This window comes from Phyllobates terribilis, unplaced genomic scaffold, assembly GCF_046119375.1.
Source record: "Phyllobates terribilis strain yellow unplaced genomic scaffold, ASM4611937v1 Scaffold_11__3_contigs__length_659146591, whole genome shotgun sequence".
Lineage (NCBI taxonomy): Eukaryota > Metazoa > Chordata > Amphibia > Anura > Dendrobatidae > Phyllobates > Phyllobates terribilis.
Window position 1 is genome coordinate 83,469,503 of NW_027362771.1, and position 21,045 is coordinate 83,490,547.

The window sequence follows — 21,045 nt, forward strand, 5'->3', positions numbered from 1 at the left end:
TACTCTCATCATTGACTCTGCTGCTGCTGATCGCAGCGCCGGCAGGGATCCATGATGAGGGCAAGCGCTCAGCACCCGGCTCTTGGGAACAGCGTTAACTGTACACTGATTCCCAAGCACTGGTATGTGTCACACGGATGACACACAGGTGGACACATATCTCCAGTCCCGTAAATATCAGGACATGTGAAAGAGCCCTAATATACACACGCAGATACACATACTCACAGAAATGGGGACACGTACACACGCAGGCAAGCACATGTAGCGCCCCGAGGGTTCGGCCGCTACAGGGGTATTGCACCTCAGCCCAGAGGTGTGATATTCCACTCCCAGGTAAGGATGGAGTATGGACCAGGGCTCAGTTAGCTGCATACAGCACACACACCCCATTTCCGAGGGACAGCTCAACGGTGCTCCCACTAGACAGAAGTGCAGGCACGACCGACTAAGTCCCTGCCTGGAGTGGGGAGGGGGGTGGAACACCCAGTGCTGTAGGGGCAGATAGGGGTTGGTTCCTGAGCATAGGAAGGAGCCCATTGGTTGCTGGTCACCTGGGCTCATGGTCAGAGGGAGGTATAAAAGGTGGGCACCATCTTAGATCTAGGTTCGTTCGTTCAGTCAGTTCAGCCAGAGAAGAAGACAGGGAGTAGAGGCTCTGTAGGAGCTCTACTCCAGGAGGGCCTAGTGAGAGGCCGAGGAGGAGGTGAAGGGGAGCTGGGATTTTGGCTCATCTCAGCTCCAAGAGAATGGAACAGAAAGGAACAGAAAGGAACAGAGAAAGAGAAGGAGAGACAGAGAAACAGAAGGGCTCAGGAACAAGAAGGTGGAAGGGACCCTAAGAACCCACGAGAATCCAGGGTGCAGGGTCAGGCAGATTAAGGGTACCGGATCCCAAGTTTTTGGAGGAGAAACAACCCTCAGCCAAAGACCGGTCGTCGTGATCATCTATTGGTGCGACACCTCATCAAACCTGCTAGGAAGGCACCATATAGGACAGCGGAGGACGGGACCCACGTTTAACTGCACAAGTCCACGCAGCCGGACAAAAGTGGGTCACTGGTGAGGCAGGCCAGAGAAAGGATTAAAGGGGGTCCTGTGCCATGCTCCTGAACTGCTTGGGAGTTGACCGAGCCCCACACCTGGTGGACGCAGCACGGCTCGGGCGGTCACTACCTGTACAGAAGTGACCCGGAACAAATGAACTGTGAGTAAAGACCCTGGACTGTAACTTGTTGTCTGTGTGCTCCTTCGCGCCTCCAGCACTATCGGTACTGGGACCCTCACCACCATCACTCCCACCATCCACTACACTGCCCTGGGGCCGCACTCTTCCCGTGGGGAGTCACATCATCCCAGCTGCACACATCATCAGCCCCAGCGGACTGCCTTGCAGCGGCGGTTCCTAATAACCACAATCCACGGGTGGCGTAGTCGAACATAATCTGAAGCACGTAGCAGACTACCATTGGCCTGACCACCCTGAGCCGCGGGACCGGGCCGCCACTACTACTCCCAGCATCTCCCTATCGCCCGGATCCGCGTGCCCCGCGGCCCAGGGGGCAAGTCAGCTTTGGCGTAGTCGGCAGGATTTCGTGCCCGCTAACCACGGGTACTGCGCACCTGAAAAGAGACTGTTTCACTGTACTAAAGATGGCGCCCGCCCCAGAAGAACGAGCGCCATAATGTGCGCGCCAAAAGACCACAGGAGGCCGCCTCCCATCGTGGGCCGGGTCCCAGAATGGCGCCAAAGAGGAAGCCCGCCCCCGACAACCATGAGCACTGCTGTGGAAATGTCCGTCAACGTGGGGGGGCTGCCCCTAAAGGTGATTGTCAGCAGATGCCCCCAAGACCACCCCCCATGGGGGCGGATAGGAAAGAAAACTGCGGGGCAGTGGGTGGTCTGGATCAGTCCAGACAGACCGCACCCGGGGATGGGCGCCCTCGGCAGCACCAGCCTCCTGGCCCGAAGCCTGCTGCAGGCCGAACCGCTCTGCAGCCTAGCAGAAGTCCTAGCGCAGCTCCCCAGAGACCCGGAGCGTGTGCAAGCTGCACTGGAGGACCTGGAGCGGAGGATGGTCCGGGCGCAGCGAGGTGCACTCACCGAGTGGAGAGAGGAACTGGCCCGGCAGGCCGAGACCCAACAGCGACAGGCCTCAGCCGCACCCCGGGGTTTGCCTGCCTCTGAGGACGGCGCAGGAGGAGAGAGGACCGGAGGCGACGCCACGGAGGGAGCCACGAGGACTGAGGCAAGTGAAGGGGACGTCACCACCCCAAGCACAGCACCCGCAGGCCTGCCCCAGCCTCCCGTCGCAGCACCAGAAGCCCCACTCACCGCACCTGTTGCCGCGCCGCCACTGCTCCCGGCTAGGCCTCAAGCGGCGAGCGCCGCGGCCACGCCCCGCCCAGCACCACGTCCCTTGACCCCTGGCGCCGTAAAGCAGGAAGCATCATCGGCCCGGTCGCAAGGCCTGGATGACCCGGGCGCCATCGCTAAGCCTGCACCCCTGTCCCGGATGGGACTGCCACCTAGCGCAGCCACAAGACCCCCGGCCTGGTCGCAAGGCCAAGTGCCCCGGGCGCTGCTCCCAGATCAGGTCCCCCCACTATACCATCGCTGGGCGTGGACCTATTGGCACATCACACCGGTCCGGATGGACTGCCGCTGGAGTGGCCGGCTGAAGTGACCGGCAATCAGCCATGGAAGGCCCAGCCCCCGCGCGAGCCTCTGATACCGGCTCCTGAACCCGTCGAGGTCACCCTACCCCCACTGGAGGACGTTCAATTTGCGTGGGACCCCACCAGCGAGAACTTGATGGGGTTCTCTCAAGAGACCCAGGCAGACGCAGTCCGTCGTCTGGAGGCCTGTCATCAGCAACTGGCGACCTTTGAGCGGGAGCGACGAGAGAGGCACGTCAGAGAGGAAAGGCTCCAAGCCCAGAGTGCTGAGCAAAAGCGCAAGGCCCGCCAAGACCCCCAAGCAGCCCGTGGTCCCCGAATCACCGGGACCATAGTCAAATTCCACATGGAGAACGGCTGGGGCTTCATCAGGGGCCCAGAAATAGCAGGCGACGTCTTTGTGACCCGCAGGGACGTTGAGAGTCATCTACCTGAGGGACATCGTGGCCGTGACCTATACCCTGGTGATGTGGTCGCCTTTACCCGCCACGTAGGTGCAAAAGGACCATACGCCCTACATGTTCATCGGCTCACTGAGGAGGAGCTACAACACCGCGGCTATGAGGAGAGCCAAGAGGACCCGGACGGGTCTGAAGAACCATATGAGGAGGAAGAAGGAGCATATGGAGGACACCGCTACTAGTAAGTAGCAAAGTACCTGTGTACATAGTTACCCGTCAGGGTATCAGAACTGTTTCTGGGACTGTTCCCATCTTGAAAGTGTGGTCCCCGTTGGGACAAATATTGAACTGTTACCTGTGTGCCCCTCATCCCCTACCAGGCTGAGGACTGTGAGCAGCCATTCCCTTCCCAAAACTGGCCGAGGACTGAGAGCGGTCAATCTTGTATATAGTTGCGCTTCCTAAAGCGCCCCCTACTGGTTTTATAAAAAGACTACCACGTCTACCTCGGGACAGCAAGTCCCTCGTGTTTACAAGTTTGCCAAAGTTCCTGCACTTACCAGAAGAGTGCACACCTGGTCGCAAGTTGCACCGCCGCCAGGATCCAAGAATGTGTTGTAAAAATGTTTTCCTGCAAATGTTTTATATGAAAAGTTTTTATATGCTGCTAGATAGTAATGTGAATGTTTTCTAATAGTGTTTATATGTCAAAAGAGTTCCAGAAGTATTAGTAAGCGTTTTATAATAGTGTGACAAGAAAAGAAAAGCGTTTCCCATAAAGGGAATTGAACCATGTTGCCTGTTTTCTGATGTGAAAAGTTTTAAAAAGTTTGCATGTCCTGTAATTAACTGTTTTTGCTCTTTTCCAGCCCGAGGACGTGCTGTGCTTTACCAGGGGGGAATGTAGCGCCCCGAGGGTTCGGCCGCTACAGGGGTATTGCACCTCAGCCCAGAGGTGTGATATTCCACTCCCAGGTAAGGATGGAGTATGGACCAGGGCTCAGTTAGCTGCATACAGCACACACAACCCATTTCCGAGGGACAGCTCAACGGTGCTCCCACTAGACAGAAGTGCAGGCACGACCGACTATGTCCCTGCCTGGAGTGGGGAGGGGGGTGGAACACCCAGTGCTGTAGGGGCAGATAGGGGTTGGTTCCTGAGCATAGGAAGGAGCCCATTGGTTGCTGGTCACCTGGGCTCATGGTCAGAGGTGGGCACCATCTTAGATCTAGGTTCGTTCGTTCAGTCAGTTCAGCCAGAGAAGAAGACAGGGAGTAGAGGCTCTGTAGGAGCTCTACTCCAGGAGGGCCTAGTGAGAGGCCGAGGAGGAGGTGAAGGGGAGCTGGGATTTTGGCTCATCTCAGCTCCAAGAGAACGGAACAGAAAGGAACAGAAAGGAACAGAGAAAGAGAAGGAGAGACAGAGAAACAGAAGGGCTCAGGAACAAGAAGGTGGAAGGGACCCTAAGAACCCACGAGAATCCAGGGTGCAGGGTCAGGCAGATTAAGGGTACCGGATCCCAAGTTTTTGGAGGAGAAACAACCCTCAGCCAAAGACCGGTCGTCGTGATCATCTATTGGTGCGACACCTCATCAAACCTGCTAGGAAGGCACCATATAGGACAGCGGAGGACGGGACCCACGTTTAACCGCACAAGTCCGTGGCAGCCGGACAAAAGTGGGTCACTGGTGAGGCAGGCCAGAGAAAGGATTAAAGGGGGTCCTGTGCCATGCTCCTGAACTGCTTGGGAGTTGACCGAGCCCCACACTTGGTGGACGCAGCACGGCTCGGGCGGTCACTACCTGTACAGAAGTGACCCGGAACAAATGAACTGTGAGTAAAGACCCTGGACTGTAACTTGTTGTCTGTGTGCTCCTTCGCGCCTCCAGCACTACCGGTACTGGGACCCTCACCACCATCACTCCCACCATCCACTACACTGGCCTGGGGCCGCACTCTTCCCGTGGGGAGTCACATCATCCCAGCTGCACACATCATCAGCCCCAGCGGACTGCCTTGCAGCGGCGGTTCCTAATAACCGCAATCCACGGGTGGCGTAGTCGGACATAATCTGAAGCACGTAGCAGACTACCATTGGCCTGACCACCCAGAGCCGCGGGACCGGGCCGCCACTACTACTCCCAGCGTCTCCCTATCGCCCGGATCCGCGTGCCCCGCGGCCCAGGGGGGCGAGTCACACACACAGAAATGCACACGCAATCATGCACAGACACACTCAGACAATCACACACAAAAATGCAGACAAGCAGGGAAGCACGCACAAACTTGTGAAGACACATATACACGTAGGCATGCAGGCACTCAAATACATACACATGCTGGCATATACACACACACACACGCAGGCATATACACACACACATGCAGGCATACACACACACACACATGCAGGCATACATACACACACACACAAGCAGGCATATACACACACACACACACATATGCAGGCATATACACACACACACATGCAGGCATACACACACACACACACATGTAGGCATATACACACACACACATGCAGGCATACATACACACACACAAGCAGGCATATACACACACACACACATGCAGGCATACACACACACACACACACATGCAGGCATATACACACACATGCAGGTATATATACACACACACATGCAGGCATATACACACACACTGTACACACATGCAGGCATACACACACACACATGAAGGCAGGCATATACACACACTGTACACACACAGGCATATACACACACATGCAGACAAGCAGGGAAGCACGCACAAACTTGTGAAGACACATATACACGTAGGCATGCAGGCACTCAAATACATACACATGCTGGCATATACACACACACGCAGGCATATACACACACACATGCAGGCATACACACACACACACATGCAGGCATACATACACACACACACAAGCAGGCATATACACACACACACACATATGCAGGCATATACACACACACACATGCAGGCATACACACACACACACACACATGTAGGCATATACACACACACACATGCAGGCATACATACACACACACAAGCAGGCATATACACACACACACACACACACATGCAGGCATACACACACACACACATGCAGGCATATACACACACATGCAGGTATATATACACACACACATGCAGGCATATACACACACACTGTACACACATGCAGGCATACACACACACACATGAAGGCAGGCATATACACACACTGTACACACACAGGCATATACACACACACAGGAATATACACACACACAGGCATATACACATACAGTCATGGCCAAAAGTATTGAGAATGAGACAAATAGTAATTTTTCCAAAGTTTACTGCTTCATTTTTTGTAATGGCAATTTGCATATACTCCTGAATGTCAAAGAGTGATCAGCTTAACAGCAATTACTGTACTTGCAAAGTCAATATTTGCCCAGAAAATGAACTTTAACCCCCAAAACACATTTTAACATCATTGCAGTCCTGCCTTAAAAGGAGCAGCTAACATCGTTTTAGTGATTGATCGATTAACACAGGTGTGAGTGTTGATGAGGACAGGGCTGGCGATCAATCAGTCATGATTAAGTAAGAATGACATCACTGGACACTTTAAAAGGAGGCTGGTTCTTGGTATCATTGTTTCTCTTCAGTTAACCATGGTTATCTCTAAAGAAACACGTGCAGCCATCATTGCAATGCACAAAAATGGCCTAACAGGGAAGAGTATCGCAGCTACAAAGATTGCACCTCAGTCAACAATCTATCGCAACATCAAGAACTTCAAGGAGAGAGCTTCCATTGTTGTCAAAAAGGCTCCAGGGCACCCAAGAAAGACCAGCAAGCACCAGGACCGTATCTTAAAACTGTTTCATCTGTGTGATAGGACTACCAGCAGTGCCGAGCTTGCTCAGGAATGGCAGCAGGCTGGTGTGAGTGTTTCTGCATGCACTGTGAGGAGGAGACTCTTTGAGCAAGGGCTGGTTTCAAGGAGGGCAGCAAAGAAGCCACTTCTCTCCAGAAAAAACATCAGGGACCGACTGATATTCTGCAAAAGGTACAGGGAGTGGACTGCTGAGGACTGGGGCAAAGTCATTTTCTCTGATGAATCCCCTTTTCGATTGTTTGGGACATCTGGAAAACAGAGAAGAAGAGGTGAGCGCTACCACCAGTCTTGTCTCATGCCAACTGTAAAGCATCCTGAAACCATTCATGTGTGGGGTTGCTTCTCAGCCAAGGGAATCGGCTCACTCACAGTCTTGCCTAAAAACACAGCCATGATTAAAGAATGGTACCAGAATGTCCTCCAAGAGCAACTTCTCCCAACCGTCCAAGAGCAGTTTGGCGCCCAAAAATGCCTTTTCCAGCATGATGGAGCACCTTGCCATAAAGCAAAGGTGATAACAAAATGGCTTATGGAACAAAACATAGAGATTTTGGGTCCATGGCCTGGAAACTCCCCAGATCTTAATCCCATTGAGAACTTGTGGTCAATCATCAAGAGATGGGTGGACAAACAAAAACCAACAAATTCTGGCAAAATGCAAGCATTGATTATTCAAGAATGGACTGCTATCAGTCAGGATTTGGTCCAAAAGTTGATTGAGAGGATGCCAGGGAGAATTACAGAGGTCTTGAAGAAGAAGGGGCAACACTGCAAATATTGACTTGCTGCATTAACTCATTCTAACTGTCAATATAACCTATTGGTACTCATAATATGATTGCAATTATATTTCTGTATGTGATATAAACATCAGACAAACACTAATAAAAACCAGAGGCCAGCAGATCATGTGAAAATATAATTTTGGTGTCATTCTCAAAACTTTTGGCCATGACTGTACACACAGGCATATACACATACACAGGCACACACACACACAGGCAGGCAGCATATACATAAAAATTCATACAAACACACACTATATTACACAACCTGTACAGTACAGAAGCGCTCCTAAGGCGGGAGACTGCAGTGCAGGGCGCGCTGTGACGTCACTTTCAGCAGACGTGCGGCCCTGTCTGCTAAATGTGACGCTGCAGTACAGCCCCTGCTCTGCTCTTCGGCTCTCCTGCTCCCAGGCCCCTCCCGCTACTGTTCTGGGCATCGCGGCGGCGATGAGAGTGTGTGCGCGCGCCCTTAAAGGGCCCGCGACCACTTTTTTTTTCCTTTTTTTTTCTCTAAGTTCTCCTCTGCCTTCTCTGCAGGGGGCCCGGGGCCCACCGGGAAATTTCCTGGCACCCCGCCAGGCCTGCCCGAGCCTGCTGACAGCCCCCCACTCTCCTATCTCCCAGCCTCCCTCATCCCCGCTCCATCAGCTACTAGTTACCAAAGTGTTTTCTGCTTGGTGAGCTCAGCTGACATCAGTCTGACAGTTTCCACTAAGATATATTGCAGAAAAGGCAGCCCACCGCACAGCCTGGAATGCCGGCTGCACTTTTCAGTAAGATATCTTGCTGTTGTCCATAATAGCATGGAACATTAAAAGATAAGCTTCAAGTCACGGACCATGAGCTGGGAGTCAGAGGGAACAGACAGAGGCTGCAGTGCTGGGACGAGGCACAGGTTTTGCCTCACACACTTGTACGTGTCAGCGCCTCACCTGATTCCTTCAGCATCCTGTCACATGCGCAGAAAAAACTAGCTCAGTCTCAGACCAAAGTCACTGGCAGGGGCTGGAGGGGATGGAGCGCTGCCTGGCCGTTTCTATTGAGAGTGCAGGAACGACGTAGCTCCTGTCTCATTGATAATTGGAAAGGAGCCCCCAACACAGCCCCCAGTGTGACCGCAACCATTACGCCCCCACTGGGGGCCCCTGAGGGAGTGGGGGCCCCAGGCATTTGCTTTGTTTGCCTCCCCATAATGCCAGCCTGCCCACATCTGATACTTCTCATTTATTCCCCCTCTTATCGCTCTCATCCTAATATGAATTACCGCAATCTCTCCTATGTAAAACCTGTGTCCTTGATGACCACCCCTCTGCTCCCTCTCTCTGGAGCACTCTGAAATGCCCACTCTGTCTGTAATAAGCTCCATGTGATTCATGACCTCCTTACCTCTCACAATTTCTCCTTCCTGGGCCTCACCGAAACATGGCTGACACCCTCCAACACTGCCTCCCTTGCTCCGCTGTGTTATGATGGCCTCCACTTTGCCCACACTCTTCTCCTTGGCAACATACATGGCGGAGGAGTGGGTCTTCTTCTTTCTACCAACTGCACCTTTAATCCAATCCCACCTCTAACCTCCCTTATCTTCTCTTTTGAAGTCCACTCTGTCCGCATATATTCTACCTCCAAGTGGCCGTCATATACCGACCTCCGGGCCCGGCCACTACCTATATTGACTAATTCTCCACCTGGCTTCTTCACTTTCTTTCTGCTGACATTCCCACTATCATAATGGGTGACTTCAGCATCCCTACTGACACCCTCCAGTCAGCAGCCTCCAAACTCCTGTGTCTTACTTTAAGGCCCCGTCACACTAAGCGATGCAGCAGCGATCCCGACAACGATACGACCTGTCAGGGATCGTTGCTGCATCGCTAATACATCGCTGGTGAGCTGTCAAACAGGCAGGCTCACCAGCGATCAGGGGAGCAACGATATCGTGGAAAGAATCGTTCCACGATGTCCTGCTCCCGTTACCAGCCTGCTGCAAGCAGGAGCAGGCTGGTAACTATGGTAAACATCGGGTTACTAAGTGCGCGTGTGCCCCTAGTAACCCGCTGTTTACCATGGATACCACTCTGCTACCGTGCGCTGGAGCCTCCGCTCACAGTAGCAGAGTGGTATCTATGGTAAACAGCGGGTTACTAAGTGCGCGCGTGCCCCTAGTAACCCGATGTTTACCATGGTTACCAGCCAGATCGTTGGTCCCGCTGGTCACACACAGCGATGTGTGCTGGCCAGCGGGAGGCCAACGACCAAAAAATGGTCCAGGACACTTTGCAACGATCAGCGACCTCACAGCAGGGGCCTGATCGTTGCAAAGTGTCACACATAGCGACATCGCTGGTGAGGTCGCTGGTGAGTCACCAAAACCGTGACACAGCAGCGATCTCGCTAGCGATATCGCTTAGTGTGACGGGGCCTTTATCTTTTGAACTTACTCAATGTTCCTCCTCAGCCACCCACACAGACGGAAATATATTAGACCTTATCTTCACCCGTCTCTGCTCCCTATCTAACTTCACAACCTCCCCTCTCCCCCTACCTCATCACCATCTACTCACTTTCTGTTAGCAGAGGATTAATCCGCGTGACATCCAGAGTTTAGAACACAGAATGTAGGTTTATTCATATCCAGCATAGGCACAGCATGGAGTCTGGTGTTACTGCAGCATGAGGAAATCAAATCAGATATATAACAACAACACAGGAAGAGAAGGAGGGGGCATCCTGTCTGTGGGAGTTTTTTTTTTTTTTTTTTAACTAAACTTTGTTAACAACCTCACAATATGCACAACATATGAAACAGCACAGTAGTTGTTGCAATACACATACAGATTAATATGTATTATTCCAACACCCCCACTCAACAACTACTTATCCTCTTAGTCCCATTGTGGTTCTCAATTCTTGGAACCTAGCTCGTGGCAATGGCTTTGTCATAATGTCAGCTACCATCTTATCAGTTTCACAATAGACAAACTGAATTATCCCACGATCTATCAAATCACGTAGATGATGTCTGACGTCAATGTGCTTGGTTCTAGCACTGATTTTTTCACTGCATGCAAGTTTAATGCATCCTTGGTTGTCCTCATAAATCACCGTCGGCTGAGTTGTCGGTTTGCCAAGATCGTCCATCAATTGTCTTAGCCAAACAACCTCCTGGCTTGCATAGGCTGCGGACACATACTCCGCTTCTGAAGATGACAAGGCAACAGACACTTGTTTCCTACTAGACCAGGAGATTGAACTTTCTCCAACTTTAAACAAGTATCCACTTGTGGATTTATGATCACGCGAATCACCAGCCCAATCCACATCTACATAGCCGGTAAGTTCTAGATCTCCTGCTGCAGATAGTTTTAAATTTACATCTTGCGTTTCTTTCAAATATCGGAGAAGTCTCTTAACAGCATTCCAGTCTCTTTGGCGCGGTTTTTCCACATATCTGCAAAGGATTCCAACTGTTGTTGTGATATCCGGTCGAGTCATAGTTGATATGTATAGAAGTGCCCCCACTGCCTGACGATATTTCTCATTGTTAGGCAACAGGTCATCTTCTCCTTCCAGCTTCAGGTAGGATGGTTCCATTGGGGTTGATATACCTTTGGCCTCTGACATTTTAAACTGATTCAGAATCAAATTAATTTTTGCACTTTGGTTTAGAAGAAAACTTCCATCTTCCTCTCTCTGGATTTGGATTCCTAGATAATATGTCACACTTCCAAGGTCTTTTGTTTCAAAGTGCTGATTCAGAATTTCAGTCATTTTTCCAATTTCTGCGTCGTCTTGATGAACAACAATCACGTCGTCCACATATAAGAGAATATACATCCACTTTCCATCTGTATATTTTGTGTATAAGCACGGATCTGCTTGATCTCTTTTAAATCCTTCTTCCAACAAGACTTTATTCATCTTGGTGTTCCATGCTCTTGCTGATTGCTTAAGACCATAGAGAGATTTTTGTAGTTTGCAAACAAAATTCTCTTCACCTCTTTTTACATAACCTTCAGGTTGAGTCATGTATAAGTCCTCCTCAATGTCACCATTTAAAAAGGCAGTTTTTATATCCAAATGTCTGACATACATCTTTTGTACAGCAACTACAGCTAACAAAGCTCTGAACGTGGTCTGTTTAGCGACTGGAGCAAATGTAGCATCGTAATCTTCGCCATACTTTTGAGAATATCCTTTTGCGACCAACCTTGCTTTGAATCTGTGGACTTTACCTTCAGAGTCATATTTGGTTTTGAAGACCCACTTGCACTTGATTGCCTTTTTGCCCTGTGGTAGCTTGGTGAGTTTCCAAGTTTGGAATTGATGAAGCGATTTGATTTCCTCATTAGCGGCATCGATCCACTTTGTTCTTTCATGGACAGGTAGTGCTTGCATTTCATCCCATGACTGCGGCTCTGACTCAGGTAGTGTCTTGACAATGTAGGATAGACGTTTAGCTGGTATACCTTTGTTTGATCTTGACGATCTCCTGATTTCAGATTCACCTGATTTTTCTGTTGTTCCTTCATTAGTTGAAGAATCCAGCCAGACCTCTACATCCTCCTTGTTGCTGTCTTGTAATTGTGACTTCAGCTGGACTACTGGCGTGATGTCACAAAACTTGGGTGATACAAAGTTCTCATCAATCACTACATCTCTACTTATTGTGATCTAGTTTGTTTCTGGGTGTAGAATCCTATAACCTTTCTGGGTTTCGCTGTAGCTGTATATTCAGCTCTGGCTGGGAATAGCACGCGTGCTGGGTCACGCGTGCAATAGATTTTAAGTGCAATAATTACAAGTGCAGTTAGACCATGGCCGGAAGCTGTTAATCCACTCTCCTCTCTTCTTCTTCACACAGGTATTTAATCCATCCATCCGTTTGTGTGCTGTCTGATAAGTGTGAACAGAGTCATATTCTCTAGCAACATTTTTCCATGGTATTTAATCCATCCATCCGTTTGTATGCTGTCTGATAAGTGTGAACAGAGTCATATTCTCTAGCAACATTTTTCCATGGTATTTAATCCATCCATCCGTTTGTGTGCTGTCTGATAAGTGTGAACAGAGTCATATTCTCTAGCAACATTTTTCCATGGTATTTAATCCATCCATCCGTTTGTGTGCTGTCTGATAAGTGTGAACAGAGTCATATTCTCAAGCAACATTTTTCCATGGTATTTAATTGTTTGGTCCTGCATCTTTTTGTCTTTTTGTTTTGTTTCTACTTTAAAATGTTCAAAGCCTTCTCTTTCACTGGTTTATGGCCTCTGTGTTTATCTTACATAGCATTGCCTGCTCTAGCCCAGTGCTAATTGGCTAATTACTCAGTATGACCAACTGGTGCTGGCCTCTAGCAGACATTTCATTTCATATATATTCAGCTCTGGCTGGGAATAGCATGCGTGCTGGGTCACGCGTGCAATAGATTTTAAGTGCAATAATTACAAGTGCAGTTAGACCATGGCAGTTGGGCAGGAGACAGGTAAGGTGCATAAAATTTTCATACAAACATGCTTCTTGGTCAGTCATAGTGCATTTTGCATTAGTCTTATCAATCTGCTTTTTATTTGTTTTCACTTCTGCTTTCTCACAACTCACCCGCCCTTCAAAACATTCTGTGCACTCTCTCTATATCAGCCCCTCCCTTCTCCCCTCTCCCATGTATAACTCTGAGGCTCTACTGACATTCCTCACCCACTGCAAACCATCCTCTACCTCCATACAGCATTCAAAACGTTCATACAAATCATTAGACCACCTGATCTTTCTCTTCTTTCTCCTTTTACTAGTCGCAGGCGACATCTCCCCCAACCCTGGGCCCCCCTCCACTAGCGTACACCACTCTCCTCCAGCTGCATATAGAAACCCTGCTAATCTTATTAACGTTCAGTGCATGCCCTCTCCTATTGATTTCCATTGCGCTCTCTGGAACGCACGGTCTGTGTGTAACAAACTAACTTACATCCATGATTTTTTCCTCTCTAATTCTCTTAACCTTCTGGCTATCACAGAAACCTGGATTCAGCAGCTAGACACCACCGCTGCTGCTGCTCTCTCGTTTGGTGGGCTGAAATTTTCACATACCGCCAGACATGGCAACAGACAGGGTGGAGGTGTTGGTCTGCTCCTTTCCTCACAATGTGCTTTCCAGGTCATCCCCCCGGTTCCCTCACTTATGTTTCCTTCCTTTGAAGTCCACACCATCAGACTCTTTAAACCCTTCTCCCTGCGAGTGGCAGTCGTGTATCGCCCTCCAGGCTCCGCCCGCCAGTTCTTGGATCACTTTGCCACCTGGCTTCCTCACTTTCTATCCTGTGACATCCCCACCCTCATCATGGGCGACTTTAACATCCCCATCGATGACCCCCTCTCCCAATCTGCCTCTCATCTACTTTCTCTAACTTCTTCATTCCGTCTCTCACAGTTTACGAATTCTCCTACCCATGAAGACGGGAACACTCTGGACCTGTTTTTTTCCAGTCTCTGCTTGCTGGATGACTTTACCAACTTCCCTCTCCCGCTCTCGGACCACAACCTTCTCTCCTTCTCTGTTAAGAATTGTCTCCTCACCCGGGACACCCCCACTTACCACACTTATAGGAATACACGTACCATTAATACCCAGCAGCTTATGGACAATCTCCACACATCTTTAGCCCCCATCTCCTCCTCAGACTTGGCATTGTCACACTACAACAATACACTGAAGAGCGCCCTAGATGAAGCAGCTCATTCTACTCGCAGAAAGATCCGACACAGACAACGGCAGCCCTGGCACACGATGCAAACACGCTTTCTTCAACGTTGCTCGAGGTGTGCTGAGCGTCAGTGGAGAAAATCTCTTTTAGCAGAGGACTTCATCCACTATAAATTCATGCTCAAAACCTATAACTCTGCCCTTCATCTGGCCAAACAATCCTACTTCACCACCCTCATCACTTCAATGTCCAACAACCCAAAACGACTTTTCGAAACCTTAAACTCCCTCCTGAAACCTAAAGCACAGGCCCCCACCACCAACCTCAGCAGTGAGGATCTGGCCACTTATTTCTTGGAAAAAATCAACCACATCCATCAGGACATCTCAGCCCAATCTCCTCAGTGCCTGGATCCCCTTCCCTACTGCACTTCAAGCTCACTAGCCATCTTTGAGCCTGTCACAGAAGAAGAGGTTACCCAGCTCCTCACTTCTTCTCGGCCTACAACCTGCAACAGTGACCCCATTCCTTCACATCTCCTGCAGTCCCTCTCACCGGTGGTCACCACTCACCTGACTAAAATATTTAACCTCTCTCTTTCGTCAGGTATCTTTCCCTCCTCATTTAAACATGCCATCATAACCCCTTTACTTAAAAAGCCATCCCTGGACCAGAACTGCACTGCTAACTATAGACCTGTCTCTAATCTTCCCTTCATCTCTAAACTCCTGGAACGCTTGGTCCACTCCCGTCTAATCCGCTATCTCTCAGATAACTCTCTCCTCGACCCTCTACAATCTGGTTTCCGCTCCTTACACTCCACTGAAACTGCCCTCACTAAAGTCTCTAACGATCTACTAACAGCCAAATCCAAAGGTCACTGCTCCCTGCTGATTCTCCTGGATCTCTCTGCAGCATTTGACACTGTGGATCACCAGCTCCTCCTCACTATGCTCCGCTCTATAGGCCTCAAGGAAACCGTTCTCTCCTGGTTCTCCTCCTACCTCTCTGACCGCTCCTTCACTGTATCTTTTGCCGGCTCCTCTTCCCCTCCTCATCCCCTTACTATCGGGGTTCCTCAGGGCTCAGTCCTAGGCCCCCTCCTCTTCTCTCTATACACTGCCCCTATTGGACAAACAATCAGCAGATTTGGGTTCCAGTATCATCTCTATGCTGACGACACCCAACTATACACTTCTTCTCCTGACATCACCCCTACCCTAATACAAAACACCAAGGATTGTTTATCTGCTGTGTCTAGCATCATGTCCTCCCTCTATCTCAAATTGAATCTCTCCAAAACTGAACTTCTTGTGTTTCCCCCCTCTAGTAACCTAACTCTACCTAATATCGAAATTACCTTGGAGGGGTCAACCATAACTCCCAAGCAGCACGCCCGCTGCCTTGGGGTCATATTCGACACTAACCTTTCCTTTACTCCCTATATCCGATCACTCACTCGCTCTTGTCACCTGCATCTTAAAAACATCTCCAGAATCTGACCTTTTCTCACTTTGGAAACTGCTAAAACTCTTACTGTCGCTCTTATTCACTCTCGTCTGGACTACTGCAACTCTCTTCTGATCGGTCTCCCTCTTACCAAAATTTCCCCTCTCCAATCTGTCCTGAATGCGGCAGCCAGGGTCGTATTTATGTCCAGCCGCTTCACTGATGCCTCCACCTTGTGCCAGTCATTACACTGGTTACCCATTCACTACAGGGTCCAATATAAACTCATTGCTCTCACCCACAAAGCTCTCTACAGTTCTGCACCACCTTATATCTCCTCTCTCATCTCAGTCTATCGTCCTACACGTGCCCTCCGTTCCACAAATGACCTAAGGCTAACATCCCCCATAATCCGAACCTCACACCTCCGTCTCCAAGACTTCTCTCGTGCTGCACCAGTTCTCTGGAATGCTCTACCCCAGACGATCCGATTGATGCCTAGCCCCGATGTCTTCAAGCGCGCTTTAAAAACCCATCTCTTTAAACAAGCCTACCACCTCAACTACTCAGTAAACTAACTTTCCCCTGTTCCCTCCTAAATACTATTCAGAATCTGCACCCTACTGTTCATCTGTTTCTACACCCTCCATGCACTCGATAACTGCACTCGGTAATTGAGTATTGCACTTTAACATACAGGCTGATGACCGGATCATACAGCTTTATATGATAATCCCGACTTATTATAATTGCCAGACCTGAAATAACAAGCACTTTCCACCTATTGTGTCCCCCCATTTCCATGTAGATTGTAAGCTTGCGAGCAGGAACCTCACTCCTGATGTAACTGTTAAACTGTCTCACCTTGTATTGAATTTATTGTTTGTACATGTCCCTGCTTAATTGTAAAGTGCTGCGGAATATGTTGGCGCTATATAAATAAAAATTATTATTATTATTATTATTATAGCCTACCAGGATACCTTCCTTAGCGTGAGATTCCCACTTAATTCGCCTTTCTTTGGGAACATATACAAATGCTTTATTTCCGAATATTCTTATGTGATGTAATTTTGGCTTTCTGCTATTCCATTGCTCAAATGGAGTTTTGTCTGTAGCTTTACCTGGTAGTCTGTTCTGAAGATAGCAAGCTGTCATGATTGCTTCACCCCAATATACTGTGGGTAGATTTGCATCAAATAACATGCTTCTTCCACTTTCACATAGTGTTCGGTTCCTTCTTTCCGCGACACCATTTTGCTCTGGGTTGTACGGTACAGTGGTCTGAAATAGGATTCCATTTTTCTTTAAAATGCTCTGTGTCTCATTACTTGTATATTCAGTCCCATTATCTGCACGTAGAATCTTTGACATTCTTCCAAATTTATTATATACTTCAGCTAGGTATATTTCAAGTTTCTCTGGAACTTCCTTCTTGCTGTGAAGCAGGTGGACAACTGTATATCTTGAATGATCATCAATAAATGTGAGAAAATATCTCTTCTTCCCTGGGGTCAGAGTGCTCATTGGACCACAGACATCTGTGTGTATTAAATCTAGTGGCTGTGCTGTTGTTGTACTAATTCTCTTAGGAAAAGCTTTCCTAGACATTTTCCCTTTGATGCAGCTAGTACACTTCATTGTCTGGTTACATAGATCAATTGCAATATCCTCAGCTAGTTGCTTTTGGACTAACTTTCTTATTGCTTCTGGGTCTCTGTGTGCCAGACGCATATGCCACACATGAATACAGTTTTTATGCTCTTCTTGTTGCGCTGTATACACACACTCTTTGCATTTCAGCTGATAAAGTTCATCTGTGATGTTTCCCTCTACTAGTGTGTGACCTTCCTTTGAGATGATGCAGCTATCATGCTTAAATGTAACTTCATTTCCTTGTTTTGTGAGTTTCTTCACAGATAGTAGATTACTTTCAAGACTAGGCACATACAGCACATCCTTTACTGGGATCTTCCTGCTTTGTGTTGGTGAGATTTGACAATCAATATAACCATCTCCTATGCCTTCTGAAGTCAAGTACTGACCATTAGCCATAATCACTTTCTCTGATTTACTTTGGTTAAGCTTAGAAAAGAAGTCTCTGTTATTAGTCATGTGACTAGTTGCTCCAGAGTCTATACACCATGCATGCTTTGATGTATTTGCACTGACAGTAAATGCAGTTTCAGTATTCACCGAATCATTTTCTCCAGATACAGCACTTTTAACCCTTTGATGACTGCTTTGCTTTTTCAGCTGATTCATTCTAGCTTTCCAGACTCTGCAGTCAGCTTTCAAATGTCCTGATTTCTTGCAAACAAAACATTCACGTGTTTCTTTTATGTGCTTCCTGTTATCAGTTAGGTTTTGTGTCTGTAAAGCAGATTCTGTGTTGCATGTCCTACTGTTTACACCTTCTGCCTTTCGATTATATTCATCTATGAGCTTCCCCCTGACATACTCCACTCTAAGCTCATCATCTGGACGCGCATCTAGTACGGTTACAAGCTTATCATAGCTCTCTGGAAGGCCACTAAGCAGTAATGCGGCCACATGAAAGTCCTTTAGATCTTCCCCAATGCCTCTCAGGCGTTCTACAACTTCCAGAACACTTCTTATGTAATCCTGCATATCCTGGCCTTTCTGTAGTTTAGACTGGTACAGCTTTCTCATGAGATAGAGCTTATTGCTTAAATTTATCCTCTCATGTACCTTTTGCAACTGCTCCCACATTTCCTTTCCACTATTACATTTACACACATGCACAATCTGGTCATCATCTATACTGAGTGATATGGTACTTTGTGCTTTCTGATCAATCTCTGTCCACTCCTGTGGCACTGGGTAAGGTTTAGGCTCCTGTGTGTATTTCCACGTACCTTCTCTTATCAGCAGCATTTTCACTTTGAATTTCCAGGATTGATAATTCTGGTTAGTGAGACTTGGCACTGTAAATTTCATGGAGCTGCTGCTGGTGGCCATCTTTGCTTCTTCTCAGTTTGCTGTCTTTCTTTCTTTTCTTTCCTCTGTGTTCTGGGGATCTGTGACTCTGGGACTCTGGTACATCTGGGCCCATAACCTGTTAGCAGAGGATTAATCCGCGTGACATCCAGAGTTTAGAACACAGAATGTAGGTTTATTTATATCCAGCATAGGCACAGCATGGAGTCTGGTGTTACTGCAGCATGAGGAAATCAAATCAGATATATAACAACAACACAGGAAGAGAAGGAGGGGGCATCCTGTCTGTGGGAGTTTTTTTTTTTTTTTTTAACTAAACTTTGTTAACAACCTCACAATATGCACAACATATGAAACAGCACAGTAGTTGTTGCAATACACATACAGATTAATATGTATTATTCCAACACTTTCTCATCTCTGTCCTCCTCACCTGTCACCCATGTCAGCAAATAGCACACCCCTGAAGAAACCTTGCATGTCTCCACACTCACACACTCTCTAATTCTATTCTACCACTGACATCCATATCTTTACTCCACGACACAGACAGTGTCACTGCCTTCTACAATGCCACTCTAGCATAGCACCAGCTATTGACTCGGTTACCCCTCTCATGCATGACAGAGTGTGACGAATCAATAGACAAAACTGGCACAATAGCATCACTAAAAAGCTTTGGCAAGAGTCCAGGGTCATGCAGGGCTGCTGCTAGGAATTTCGGGGCCCCATACTGGCAAAATTTTGGGGCCCCCTTGAAACTCCACCCAGTCTTCACCCCAGCTCCGCCTCCACTCCTCAAACCTTCCACAGTCCCACCGACCACTCTTGGAAAAACTCTACTTTCTGCCACACTGTGACCACACCACATATTACCACCACATAGTGACTGAATAATACCACATACAAGAGACAAATACTGTCACACCATGACCAGATCAAGTCTATGAGAGCATCGTTCAGGCTTTCAGACTTGCATTGAGAGATTGTGACATAGCTTCTGACTTCCAGTCAGTCAGAAGCTGCGTTCACAAGATGGCGCCGCAAGACCGAAGCAGTGCTGAAAATTGATGAAGACGCCAGAAGATGAGTATGACTTATGTTTAAAGGGACTCTGTCAGCACAGGATGACTGTTCAAATAAAGTCCCACCACTCGGTACTTCACGGCAGAGCCAACCCTTTAAATTCACCTGCCCACCTGTTTGTTCTCCTTCTATCTCCACACCCCCCCTTCTGGCCGGAAGTCTGCATTTCGCATCCTTGAAGCCAAGTGATTGCCATTCCTGGCTCTGACACCAGCGAATCCTCACAGTGCTTACGATGTGTGGATTCACAAGTCTTCAGTCAGTGACACAGAGGGACTGCTGGCTTGTGGATTTAGACTGGACAACCCCTTTAAGGCTCCTTCAGCCATCAGTGAATATCGGTCTGTGCTCGGACCGCAATGCATGGACTTACCGCGGGTCTCCTGACCTCAACTCAGCAGCCTCACAGCATGTATGAGGATGCGGGTCAGCATGATTGGTGCCCAGTCCAAGCACTGCAGACTGAGAGCAGAACGATTTCTCACTTCCAGTATTTACACTGTTATAATAATAAAGATGTTTCCCAATCATATACAGTGCATTGTGAAAGTATTTGGCCCCCTTGAACTTTTCTACCTTTTGCCACATTTCTGGCTTCAAACATAAAGATATAAAATTCAATTTTTTTGGAAAGAATCAACAACAAGTGGGACACAATCGTGAAGTGGAACGAAATTTATTGGATATTTTAAACTTTTTTAACAAATTAAAAACTGAAAAGTGGGGCGTGCAATATTATTCGGCCCCTTTACTTTCAGTGCAGCAAACTCACTCCAGAAGTTCAGTGAGGATCTTTGAATGATCCAATGTTGTCCTAAATGACTGGTAATGATAAATAGAATCCACCTGTGTGTAATCAAGTCTCCGTATAAATGCACCTGCTCTGTGATAGTCTCAGGGTTCTGTTTCAAGTGCAGAGAGCATCATGAAGACCAAGGAACACACCAGGCAGGTCCGAGATACTGTTGTGGTGAAGTTTAAAGCCGGATTTGGATACAAAAAGATTTCCCAAGTTTTTAACATCTCTAGGAGCACTGTACAAGCGATCATATTGAAATGGAAGGATTATCAG